The sequence below is a fragment of the Artibeus jamaicensis genome, unplaced genomic scaffold (genome assembly GCF_021234435.1).
Source record: "Artibeus jamaicensis isolate MK-2021 breed Jamaican fruit bat unplaced genomic scaffold, CSHL_Jam_final contig_332, whole genome shotgun sequence".
Classification (NCBI taxonomy): domain Eukaryota; kingdom Metazoa; phylum Chordata; class Mammalia; order Chiroptera; family Phyllostomidae; genus Artibeus; species Artibeus jamaicensis.
In genome coordinates, this window is record NW_026521788.1 from 9,235,530 (window position 1) to 9,248,680 (window position 13,151).

Genomic DNA, 13,151 nt, shown 5'->3' on the forward strand with positions numbered 1-13,151 from the left:
GTCTTAGCTGTAGGTCTTTGCACAATGTGTTCTTTTTAATTTTTTTAATTTTTAAAACACATTTTATTGATTATGTTATTACAGTTGTCCCATTTCTCCCCTTCATTCCCCTGCAACCTGCACACTCTCTCCCTCCCACATTCCCCCCTTTTAGTTCATGTCCATGTGCCTTAAGTTCTTTAGCTTTTACATTTCCCATACTATTCTTGCCCTCTCCCTGTCTCTTTTCTGTCTGCCATCTATGCTACTTATTCTCTGTACCTCCCCCCTTCCTCCCACTCCCCTGTTGCTAACCCTCCATGTGATCTCCATTTCTGTGGTTCTGTTCCTGTTCTAGTTGTTCCCTTAGTTTGTTTTTGTTTCAGGTGTGGTTGTTAATAGTTGTAAGTTTGCTGTCATTTTGGTATACATGTTTTCTTACAGCCCAAGTCTCCAGTCCTCAAGCTCTAGTTACATTTCACTTGCACATATATCAGTTACTCCTAAACAATCTCTGACTTAGCATTTCCCTACACCACTTTTGAACATGGTGCTCTTTTTGTTTGGCTTATATTTTACACTGTACATTCTTAACCATTACACTGTTCAAATGAATAAACTAATTTTGTCAGCATACATAAGATCTCTGCCACAGAGCAGAGACTTCTAAATATTGTTTTGAGATATGTTTTGATAGTTTTTTAAATATATTTTCACTTGTTTATTGTTGTTCAAATACAGTTGTCTCCATTCCCCCCACTATACCCCTCCCTACCCTACCCATCCCCACCTCCCACCCTCCATCCTACCCCGCTTTGGCCTTGTCCATGTGTCCTTTAAACATGTTCCTTGATGACCCTCCCCACTTCCCCCTAGTTACTGTCAGTTTGTTCTTTATTTGAATGTCTCTACTTATATTTTGCTTCTTTCTTTGTGTTGTTGATTAGGTTCCTCTAATAGATGAGATCATATGATATTTGTTTTTTACTACCTGGATTGTTTCACTTAGCATAATGCTCTCCAGATCCATCCATGCTGTCATGGGGGGTAAAAGTTCCTTCTTTCTTTTTGCTGAGTAGTATTTCATTGTGTAAATGTACCATTATTTTTTGCTCCACTCATTTACTGGTGGGCACCTAGGTTGCTTCTAGCACTTGGCTATTGTAAATTTTGCTGCTGTTAACATTAGGATGCATAGGTTCTTTTGAATTGGTGTTTCTGCACTTCCTACATGGAGAAATCATTCCAAAGAAATAAAAAAGAGTCACCTAATTAACTGCAATTTTTAGCAGCTGCAAACACAAATGTCTACAGGGATCCATCAGGTAATGCAAGTTAAGCCCAATGGGAGTGCTCCAACTACGGAGCACAAATCCTTTCTAAGGTGGCAGGCGCCCCTGCAAATTCTGGTCAGAAGGGAATAAGGAGCCAATGTTACTAGGTCTTCTGATAGTCTAATTTGATAAGAAATCTCTTGGTTCTAAGGTTGGCAACAGATTTTAGAAAATTTAAATTTAAATTTAATGGGGCAAACAAAATATATCCACTGGCACAATGACTTCTGCAGTTTGTAGCCTCTGATTTAGAAAAATACATACACTTATGATTAAAGAAATATACTAAAAATACAAAGTATAACAGTGGTAGATTTCAGGCACCTATTTCATTTAGAGGGGATTATGAAGTTGGCAGCTTTAAAAGGTAAACTTTGACTTTCTGCAGGTCAAAGAGGACTGAGAATGAAGAGGAGACAGCTTATAGCACCTACAACACTGAAAGAACATTGGGGGATGGGTTTAATGGAGATGTTATTAACTAAAGGGCTTCCACGCCAACATTTATACATATTTTAAGGTAACATCTGTCCCAAACAACATGGTTTTCTTTCATGAAAATTCTGTCATTCACATATAGCTATGACTTGGTTTTCAAGTTATGTAATTTTAAAACTGAATGGCACTAATTTGTTTCCAGATATCTAATAATACAAACTTAGATTTTTCATCAGAGATCTTTCTTTTTTGCCAAAGAAAATAACTGTGCCATGGGTTAGATCAGAATTAAAATGGATTCGTAATTAGGCTATAATGAATACATCCATGATGTACCACTTAGATGGTGCACCTGTTTGGGTATGAGCTAGGGTTTGGAATATTTGAAACTAATATAATATAAATACCTATGGAAAAAATGAAGATAAAGCATCTTGCATTAATATGGAAAGTCTAGAGATTTGAAAAGGGCTCCTACAAAACAGCCTATACTCCATGCACACACGCAAAATAGAGTTGGAATACACAAAATGGTTTTAAAAACTAGTTGATTTCAGTATCTTATTTCATTAATTTTCTTTGTGTAGACCCAACAGAAATATGCACATATGTATATATAAATGAACATATACACTGACCACATGTATTACCTAACTATAAATACACACATGTTACCCCTACCTATTCTCATTACAGGTGACGTGGGCCACTGTGCTCTGTGAATTTTTGGTTATGTGGAGGTTGAAATCTTCCCATGACATTCAGGCAGTTTATTACAATGCATGGCCCTGTTCATCATTCACAGTTTTCGGGACACATCCACCATGCAGATGGCCATGGTCTGTGTCCTTCAACGTTTCAACAAGTCTCACACATATAAATTTGGTTTTCTGAAGGGCATTTTATGCACGGGATGGTTATCAGATTGGGCAGCTGCCTAAGGGTATTACTTAGCTATTCAGTTCACATGTTCTCTCACAAATGATTTTATACAGCTATGGGGAAATACACAAAATGCATAGATAAAGCAAATGTAAGAGTTAAAGAAAGTCAGTGCAAGAAAATCCTCATTTTAAAAAGCTGCAGTAGAGGCACTGGACTCAGTTGGTTTGAGCTTTGTCCCAACACACTAAGGTTGTGGTTTTGATCCCTGGTCTCCATGTCTTGCTCTCTCTCCCCTCCTTCCTCTCTCTCTAAAGTGAATTTTTCAAAAATAATGCATAAGAGAAATTAGAATGTAAAAGGTGAGTGGGTATCAGTTAACTGTCCAGATATCTTACATTTTATAACCCATAGCTATTTAAGCCAACCTAAAAACTTCAAACTCGGCTCCAAGCAGTGACCATTTATCCTTACTAATCTTACTTGGCTATATATCCTCACAGAAACATGGTGTTCACAGTTTCGTATAAATATAGCTGCTTTTCAATATCCATGGTAGTAATGTTCTAGAAATTTACCACAAATAATTAGCAAATACTGAATCATTGCTCCTGGGGGAATGAGGACTATTACCTTACTAGGGGAATACAGGGCTAGGTTCCTGGGAGCCTCGGGTTACCTTTCCATCAACTGATCAATACATACCCTTATTTTATGTGTGTTTTTATTTAAAGATGCCTTATTTAATATGTTTATTCTATTGTAGGTGCTATCTATTACATTTTACTTTGTTTATTGAATTATTCAACTCCAGGATTTCTGTTTGTTTCATTTTGATGATTTCTATCTGTTAAATTTTTCATTTTGTTTATTGTCTTGTGATTTTATTATTTTGCCATTCTGTGTTTCTTTTTGTTGCTATTTATTTAGGTTCCCTGACATAGTTACTCTGAGTCCTTTGTCAGGTAAATCGCCAATTGCTGTGTTTTTAAGGTGGATTACTGCAGGTGGTTATCTTTTGGTGTTGACAGGTTCCTTTGATTCTTCATCTTCCTTGGAGTTTTGTGTTGCTGCTTTTGCATTTTGAGGCATCAGACATCTCAAATTTTTTGTAATTATTAATGGATTGGAGGGTTTTTTTGTCAGTCCTGTTTACATCTAGGATTTCCTGTAACCTTGTTTAAACATACCTGCTCCAAGACTATACTTTCAAGAATCATTTCTATAGTTCATAAACATACATGTTCCAGCCTTTTTGCTGTCTCTGCAGCTGAATTCTTAAACTTGTGTATCTTCTCTGGTTGCAACTCACTAGGCTGGCTGCAGGAAACCTCGTGTTCTCCAGAAGACAGCACTACGGTCAAGTTTGTGGTTTTCCCCTTGCTCACAGTCCTTGGCCTGAATCTCTGAGCACATTTGCTCTTTATCAGTGCTCTCTCTCATTGTTAGACTGGGGAATCGGGGACACAAAGTTGGTCACAGTGTGGGGAGTGGTGTGGGCTTAGCACCTGGGGTGTTAGGGGTGCCCACAGGTCAAGTGGGAGGGGATACTTTTATGACGTTCTCCAAGTGGCCCATGGGCAGGTTTCCTGCTGGAGTCCTGAACAGAGTTAGCAAGAACTGCATTTTTTTATGCCCTTGGATGTTTTTATCTGTCTCTTTCCAAACATGCTCCCTCTCACCAGTCATCAAAGTAGAGGTCCTTCCTCTGTAATCTGGGTGTTTTGGGGAGAAACACATGTCTTCCCTGCAGCATCTGATACAAATGGGGTAGCCAGGCAGCTGCTGACTGCTCTTCCTTTCCCTTGCAGAAGTCCCGCCAGCTAGTTAGTTTGTCTTAAACTCTTTAATGCTTCCAAATTTCAAATTTGTATTACGTTCCTTGTTGTTATTGCAAACAGAGTGCTGGAATCTCTCCTCAGGCAGGCTGGATTTTAAATAACAAAGGCTTTCTCATCCATGGCTCTCACCCAAGCCAGCATTCCCGGGGTCTGCCCACACCACTGCCTAGAGGGCCTGGGAACAGTTTGCTGGCTTCTGTCAGTTCATACTCCCAAGAGAGGTTGGCCTGATCGCCCAACCTGCAGGTGGGTGGTATTATTTCCAGATCCCTTGGCTTATGCTGGATCCTGCAATTACCACAGAGGTGCTTTGTCTGTGGATGGATGCTGATTTTTCTTTGTAAAAAGGGGGGGCTGAAAGGGGAGACATCCTACAGCACCGTGTTGCTGACCTCACTGTAAACCAACTTTATATTCAGCAAATAGATGGCACGTTGTTCATTTTAAATAAAATATTGAGAAGGATGAATGTTGGAAAGCACTCCATCCATTTAACATAAATGTATGCATTTAGTGATTGGATAATGCCCCTGGCAGTGGCACCCTTATATGGATAGGTAACAATAATCTTCTGACATTAACAGCTGATGACTATTTCCTAGAGTCTTATGCAATGTATTTACATAAAATATTCTGGGAGACCTAAATTGGTAAACTACATAATTTCTGAATATCCAAAACAGTATTATAAATATGTTTGAAGCCAATGCCTTCTGATAGGTTTTTAAAGCTATTAAACTTTAATGATTAAAGAGAAACTGTGCAAGAGTCCAGAAGATGATTTTTATAAACACGACTAATAGAAAATCAATTCACTGGGAAATAATTGATACAGAAGGGTAAAGTTATCCTTTGAAAACCTTCCCAAGAAAAAGTTCATCTAAGCAATGATTTAAAATGTAGCCATGGCTGGTGTAGTTCAGTGTATTGAGTGTGGGCCTATGAACCAAAGGATTGTGGTTTGATTTCCAGTCAGGGCACACGCCTGGGTTGCAGGCCAGTTCCCAGCAGGAGACACATGAAAGGCAACCATACATTGATATTTCTCTCCCTCTCTCCTTCTCTTCCCCTCTAAAGATAAATAAAAAAATATATTTTTAAAAATGCAATTGATGAGATTTTATTTTTTTTATGTAATTCATCATAATCCAAGGTGTTTTTTTCCTATTCCTCTCTAAAAGAATGGAAGGGTCATAGAAATTAGATAAGTTGAACTAGCATTCACTGTGTGATAATTTTCACGTAATAATGATTTAATGACAATGCTACAAATGATAGCAGGTACTCTATTTCTTTAACCAAATGCAAATCCAGCACCCTACTGCACTGAAAGCCAAACTCGTGAGGCAGACACTGGTGAAAAGGGAAGGGGTTTATTCAGATGTAAGCAATCTGGGAAGATGAGAAACTCTTGTCTCAAATCCGATCTTAACATCTCAGTGCAAGCAGAGGTTTTTATAAGAGAGAGAAGAGAAGCAGAGCAAAGAGATCAAGGGGAGGGAGTTGAAAATTTTCTATGTGCAGACCAGCACTAAGAATCTCAAAACTGGTCAAGCAAAGTTCTGGTCTGCATCATACTGGTTTCTATCTTTCTGGGTTTACAGGTGAAGGTCAGAAAATTTTTCAGAGCTGAGACGGCTGAAGGTCGGAGTCTGTTTCTTATGAAGTTAGTTCCTAGGATTCTTACAGAAACATGCTGTTTATCTACAAGCTACTATACACAAACAGCATTAGTCAGGATCAGCATTTATAGAAACAATGTCAAAAGAATAGTGGAGTGGGTTACACTTCCCCACTATTACAATTCTACTAATAATACTATCAAAGAAGAAACATTATCTTTACTGGAACAAGGGTAAATACCAGTGTATATTAGACTAGTAGATGTTTAGTTTTCAGCCACCAGTATCTTTGTCTGATTTACTGTATACTAAAAAGACATGTTATACCAATTAGTGTCTTAAGAAAAAAAACACCCAACAGAAGATAAATATCCTGTATCATTCACGTTGCTAGTGAAACTGGTATAGGTCCCCCAAGTTCAATGAGCAATGAGACCTCAGTTTTATGATCTCTCACTGGTGCAGCGTGAATCCTTACCTATTGTGATTGTTAATTGTGCCAGCCTGACAGGGCCAAGGTGTGCCCGGATACTTGTCTAGACATTATTTGTGATGTGTATGTGAGGGTGTTTTGGGATGAGGTTAACATTTAAATCAGGAGACTGAGTAAAGCAGAGTACCCTCTCAAATGTAGGTGGGCCTCATCTAATCTGTTGAAAGCCTGAGTAGAACAAAAAGGCTGAGTAAAGACGAATCCGCTCTTTCTGACTGATTGTTTCCGAGCTCAGACGGGTATCTTTTCTTGCCATCAGACTTGGATTGCAATCAAAATTGCAATTTGCACAATCCATCTTCCTGGTTCTGAGAATTTTGACTGGAACTATGCAATCAGCATGCCTGAGTCTCCAGTTTGCCAATTAGAAATCTTAGGATTGCTCAACCTCCATAATCACATGAGCTAATGCCTTATATATTCTTTGTTCATTCTATCTATCTATCTATCTATCTATCTATCTATCTATCATCTATCTATCTATCAATCATCTATCTAATCTACCTATCTATCATCTATCTACCCATCTATCATCTATCTTTCTATCTATCATCTATCATCAGTTATCTTTCTCTAGAAAACTGAATAATACATCCCTGATCCCATTTCTTTTCAGCAGCCAAACAAAATTGATTATTTGATTCTGCAATGATAAGGATTAGATTCCCATGTTATCACTCATCAGTGTCAGTATAGGCACTATAGAGCACCCTGTGGATCAATTGCTGATTTAACTATAACAGGAGCCATGTAGTCTTTCAGTACTTTGATCACCCTATGTGACCCTTTGAAGACTACCCACAGTGCTTTCTATGTGTGGTATTTAAATTGCTAAACTCGAACTTCCATAGTGCTGTAAAACAAGCCTGCTTAAAATGATACTTCTTGCTCCTGCACTAATTTTCAGGGCCTTCTCAAAAACACTGCAGGGTCTGAAGATCAATGTCCATAATATACTAATCATCACTCCAAACGAGAAGCCATTCATCCTATGACTATGATTCAGCCTTTAACCTCTTCCTTGGATAAAACAATTTTATGAATCTCTCTTGCAAGTCATCCCTATCTTGAAAATATGTTTTTTTCCACATTTTTAATTGTTGTTCAAGTATAGTTGTCTCCATTTCCCCACCACCACCACTGCCCCCCCACCCCAGCCATCTCCACTTAGAAATAGTGATATATTTGAAAACCAAGGGAGTCTCCACAAATAAATTGGAGTCATGCATTTGTAAACAGGTAGTAACTAGTGAAACATTGTTCAGAACTTATACTTTTCTTCGCAATGATGAGATTACATTATCTCTGAATCTATAATTATTTGACAGCTTGTTATCACTCAAATCACTGTTTATGTGACCAATATATTGTTTTTATAGTAACTTATTAATATAATATTTCTTTATCCAAGCATTTATCTGAATCAAATGTCTGTTTGAAGTTTACCTTAAATCTTTTTAGCACTGATAGTAAATAGTATGCATTTTTTAATTTACATTCAGTGGATATTATCTTACAGTGACTTATTAAAATGAAAGAGAAAAAATAAGAAAGAAATTACATTTGCTCTTCATGTCTTTTAACATAAATAGTTGCTGCACTTGTGATTAAAATCTTCATTCCATTTTTGTCATGGAAGCTAGATAATTAATATTAAAAATTAATTCTACTGAAAAAGTTATTAAAGGCAAATGTAAATATCTTCAAAATAAGAGATACTTATTAGAGACGGTGATAAGTAGCTCCACTGGTCTTCAGTAAAAATAGAAGAACAATCGATCTTAAATTGAATATATACGGGTAAGAGCTTATTAAATTTAAAGAGGTTAAACAGTTGAATACTTATGCCCTTTAACATACCTGAAGCATTGATTCCCATTCACACGCTTAAAGTAGAAAAAATATAGTCATGTGTCTCTTTCCTGTGTTTATTCTCTTCCTCTTTTTAACTCCCTTACTTGTTTGTCTTCTCTTCCCAGAAATGCACCAAATCACCATGGGAAGAAAAACTGTGACAAGTAACAGGAACCATATTTCTTCCTTCAGAAACTTTTTTGTGTTGTAGATGAAATGCTACTACTATGTGTTCAGGGAAGTTCTGTGACTCGGAATGGCTCTGAAAGTCCAGACATTGTTACTCCATGAATACCCGAAGATATTCATCAAGTTTCTAATATCAGGGACTATGCATCTAAAAATATATTTAACTTGTGTAAAATTTACCTAATAATACATAGATATTACAATAAAATATATACAATATTTTATATACTTAACTATAAATGGAATCTTATCATTAGGCTTCATCCTGGAGACCATCTGTGATCTTAGATCTACCACAATATTGCTGATATAAAAAGATTTTCAAAAATGCATGATGATACAGCCATGATGTGAGGTGAAGAAAGAGCACAGAACTAAAAGAATTGGTTCAGGAAAGTGAAGGCTTGAAGTGGATAGATTCGGAGATAATATCATTATACCTTTGTGAAAAAAGATGATGTTCTTAATGATGTTCTACTATCACCCTGCTTACAAATTAAAGATGGCATGACCCCCTTGGTTTTTAAATATACCACTACTTATAAAGTATATTTCCAATGCAGGGTTGACTTGCAAGAAAAGATGACCAAAACCTGTAGTAAGTGCTTTAAAAGCATTACTCTTTTAATCCTCAATAAAACCATGTAACACTGTTTTTGTAATTATACTTATAGTTAAGCAATTGTAGGGTAAGAGAGCTTCTGCATGATGTCATAATTCTAACACTTGGTGGATAAGGACTGAAACACAGATTATCTGGCCTCAAAGTGTTAATTCTCAGGCACCATGATATATATTTTTCATAGTTTGCTATTAATAAATAGTTCATATTTTACTATTAATTAACTTTAAGATAAGAGAACATGAAAGATGAAGTAAATACAACTTGACACATAACAGAGCCCAAGATACACAGATAATTTGAAGTGTGATTTAGATGATGTATTCCATAAAAGATAAAGTATTTAGCCCTAAGGAAAAAATACTTTTGAGATATTTTACAGAAAGACAAAGACATTCAAATTAGCAAGTGCCAGTATTTTAGAAAACTCATAGTGAATAATTACTGCTATTGAAAACAGTTTGGTTCTCAGCAATTAAATTATTGTATAAATTCCTATATTCACCATGACTTTAGGTGATAAATTTTTGATTAGTAATCAATCTTTATTGCTAGTACATTTCATCATAATGCCTGAAAAAGCATGCAATAAATGATTAAAGAAAAAAAAAAGAAAATATATTCAACCACAATAATTTGCATTTTTATCAATGGTTTTTCAACAAATTGATATTTCATAAATCACTAATAAAAATGTAAATAAAGATATGATAAGAAACAGGATACTTACAAAGTCTTAAAATCATTCCTCACCAAATAGTTTAATTACTTATTATTATATATAAAGCAATTAATAATTATAATAGAAAAAACATGCAGATACTAACTTACTAAAGCAGTAAAAGCTCCCGTTACTAGTAATGGATACACTGACACTGTATGTCTCTCTTATTATGTATTAAGAAGAATATAGTACCAATCTTGTGGTATTCCTGAACAAAATCTATAATCATGAGGAAAATCAGGTAAATTAAGTGATAAATAATATATAAGCTGCTTCTTTTCTGAAAATTAATAAGGTAATTAAAGTTGTGAAAATGCTCAAGAACTATATTAGGTAAAAAACTAATAACATTTGAATAAACTACTGATTTGAGTTAATAATGTTTCACTTTCGGTTCTTTAGTTGTTAAACAACACACCACATTTATGAAAGATGTAGGAGATAGTTGATGTGAGTTATATGGGTACTTCATTATTTGTTATTAAAAGAAAATATTTAGCTCCAAATAGTTCTGATGTCATTTAAATACACAATGGAAAATATAATCATAAACATGCCACTTTCAAAATTATTTTCATTATAACAAAGTCTAAGCTTTGAACAAAAAATTAAATAATATAGACCTAAGAGTGTGTGTGTGTGTGTGTGTGTGTGTGTGTGTGTGTGTGTGTGTGTGTGATAGAAAAAAAAAGAGCAAAAAAGAGTCAGAGAGAGAGAGCAAAAAAGAAAGAGAGAGATTCCCATACATTTCTTTGGTTTAATTGGTCTGAAATTCAGCTTTTAATTCCTGCTTGTTGATAGCATCATTAAAATATTTTAAATCATTCTTTTAAGCCTTAAATAGTAAAGACATTTAAAAAACCCAGTTTTTTAAATTTAATGAGCATATTGACCAAATGAGATTGTTCAAGGACATAATCATGATATGTCAGGAGAAGTAAGTATAAAAGCATTTAAAGTAAGATAAAATAAAAGTGCTAATTCAACCAGCATACAATATCAGCTAATATAAATACCTTCTCTGTTATGCAAGCTATTCTAGGTGTTATACATGTAGTTGGGCCAGATGTTTGTCGAGATATCCCAATCATTTTATTACCTTTTATAATTTCTCATGAACTTGTGGGCATTCTATAGAAAATGTACTAAATATACACGAACACACGCACTTTTTAAAGTCAAAGTTTGATACTAAATCATCACTGTTTTATAGTCTATTTTATATTCTATAGTTATTATGTCATAAATTAGTGTTTTTACAGTGTCCGCTCATCCTGCATTAATGGGAGTTTTCAAGGCTTTTACTCTGACAGAGTTTTGCAGAGAATAAAAAGGAATCTTTGCTGATTTAAAGTTGAAAATATATAATAAGGACAATACCCATCTATAAATAGAATAAAGTTTAACACTGTATTTATGAATCAGGAAAATACAGAAAAACTGAATACACCAAGAATTATTAATGATATCAAAACATTACTCAAAAACTTTCAACAAAGGGTCCTGTACTCAATACTTTCACAAGTTAATTTTACCAAAATTTCAAAGAAGAATTAATACTCATCTTTCTCAAATAATTCCAAAACATCGAAGAAGAGGAAAGTTTCCTCAACTCATTTTAGGAGGATAGCATTACCATAATACCAAAATCAAAGACACTAAAAAAAGAAAATTATAGGGCAATATCCATGATAAACATAGATCCAAATATCCTCAACAAAGTATTAGCAAACTGAATTCAGCAATACATTAAAAAATTATACACCATGATTAAATAGAACTTGATTCTGAAATGCAATTCCTTCAATATCTGCAAATCAATTAATGTGGTACATCACATAAAGAAAAAAAGGATAAAAGTCATATGTTCATATTAATAGATGTATAATTAGCATTTGATAGAATATCCATTTATGACAAAAACTCTAAGCAAAATGGGGACAGAGGGAACATAGCTAACAAAATAAATGCAATATGTGACACACCCACAGCGAATATCATTCTCAACCATGAAAAGCTGAAAGCTTTTTCTTTAAGATCAGAAATGAGACAAAAATATCCACTCTTACCATTTTTATTCAACATAGTATTGAAAGTCCTAGCCACAACAATCAGACAATAAAAAGGAAAAGAAAGCATCCAGACAGGAAAGAAAAAGGTAAACAGTCATTGTTTACAGATGTGTAGGACCCTAAAGATCACACACACATGCACACACACAACTACTAGAACTAACACACTGGCTTAGTAAAGTACCAGGATACATGAAAAATATCAGACATTGGTTGCATTTTTATACACCAATAAGCAAGTATCAGAAAAAATAATTTTCAAAAATCTTGTTTTCAGTTGCACATAAAAGAATAAAGTACTTCAAAATGAATTTACCCCGGGAGGTAGAACACCTCTATTGAGAAAGCTGTAAGACATAGAAGAAAGAAACTGGGGAAGATACAAATAAATTGAAGCATATACTGCTCATGGTAGGAAGAATTAACATTGTTAACATGTCCATACTGCCCAGACCAATATACAGATTCAATGTAATTCCTATTAAAATAACAATGGTATGTTTTCTTCACAGAACTAAAAAAACCCTATGAAATCACAAATGATCCTGAACTACCAAAGCAATATTGAGAAAGAAGAATGAAGTTGGAGGTATCACAATGCATGCCACAGTAATCAAGGCAGCATGACATAGCATAAAAGCAAACACATTGATCAATAGAACAGAATAGACAGCCCAGAAATAAACCCATGTGTAATAAGATTGTCTAATTTATGACAGATAAGGCAAGAACACAATGAGGTAAAAACTCTCTAGTCAATAAATGGAGTTAGAAAAACTGAAAATATATGTGCAAAAATCAAACTAGACCACTCTTTTATACCATATACAAAAATAAACTCAAAATCAACATTGATTGGAGACAAAATGTAAGATCTGAAACCATAAAACTCCTAGAAGAAAACATAGGAAGTAAACTCTTTGCTATTGTTCTTAGCAATATATTTTTTGAATATGTCTCCCTAGGCAAGGGAAACAAAAGAAAAAAAGCAAACAGGATTATATCAAACTAAAAAGTTTTTGCACTCCAAAGAAAACCATCAACAACATGAAACAACCACCTCCAGAATGGAAGATGATATATTTGCCAATGATATATGCA

At 34.8% G+C, this 13,151-nt stretch overlaps 1 protein-coding gene across 1 annotated transcript in view; it reads right to left on the reverse strand.

Moving 5' to 3' along the window:
• The window catches only part of PCDH15 (protocadherin related 15), a 789,434-nt gene that overhangs the window by 424,570 nt on the left and 351,713 nt on the right, over positions 1 to 13,151 (reverse strand). The gene's annotated exons all lie outside the window — the stretch shown is intronic.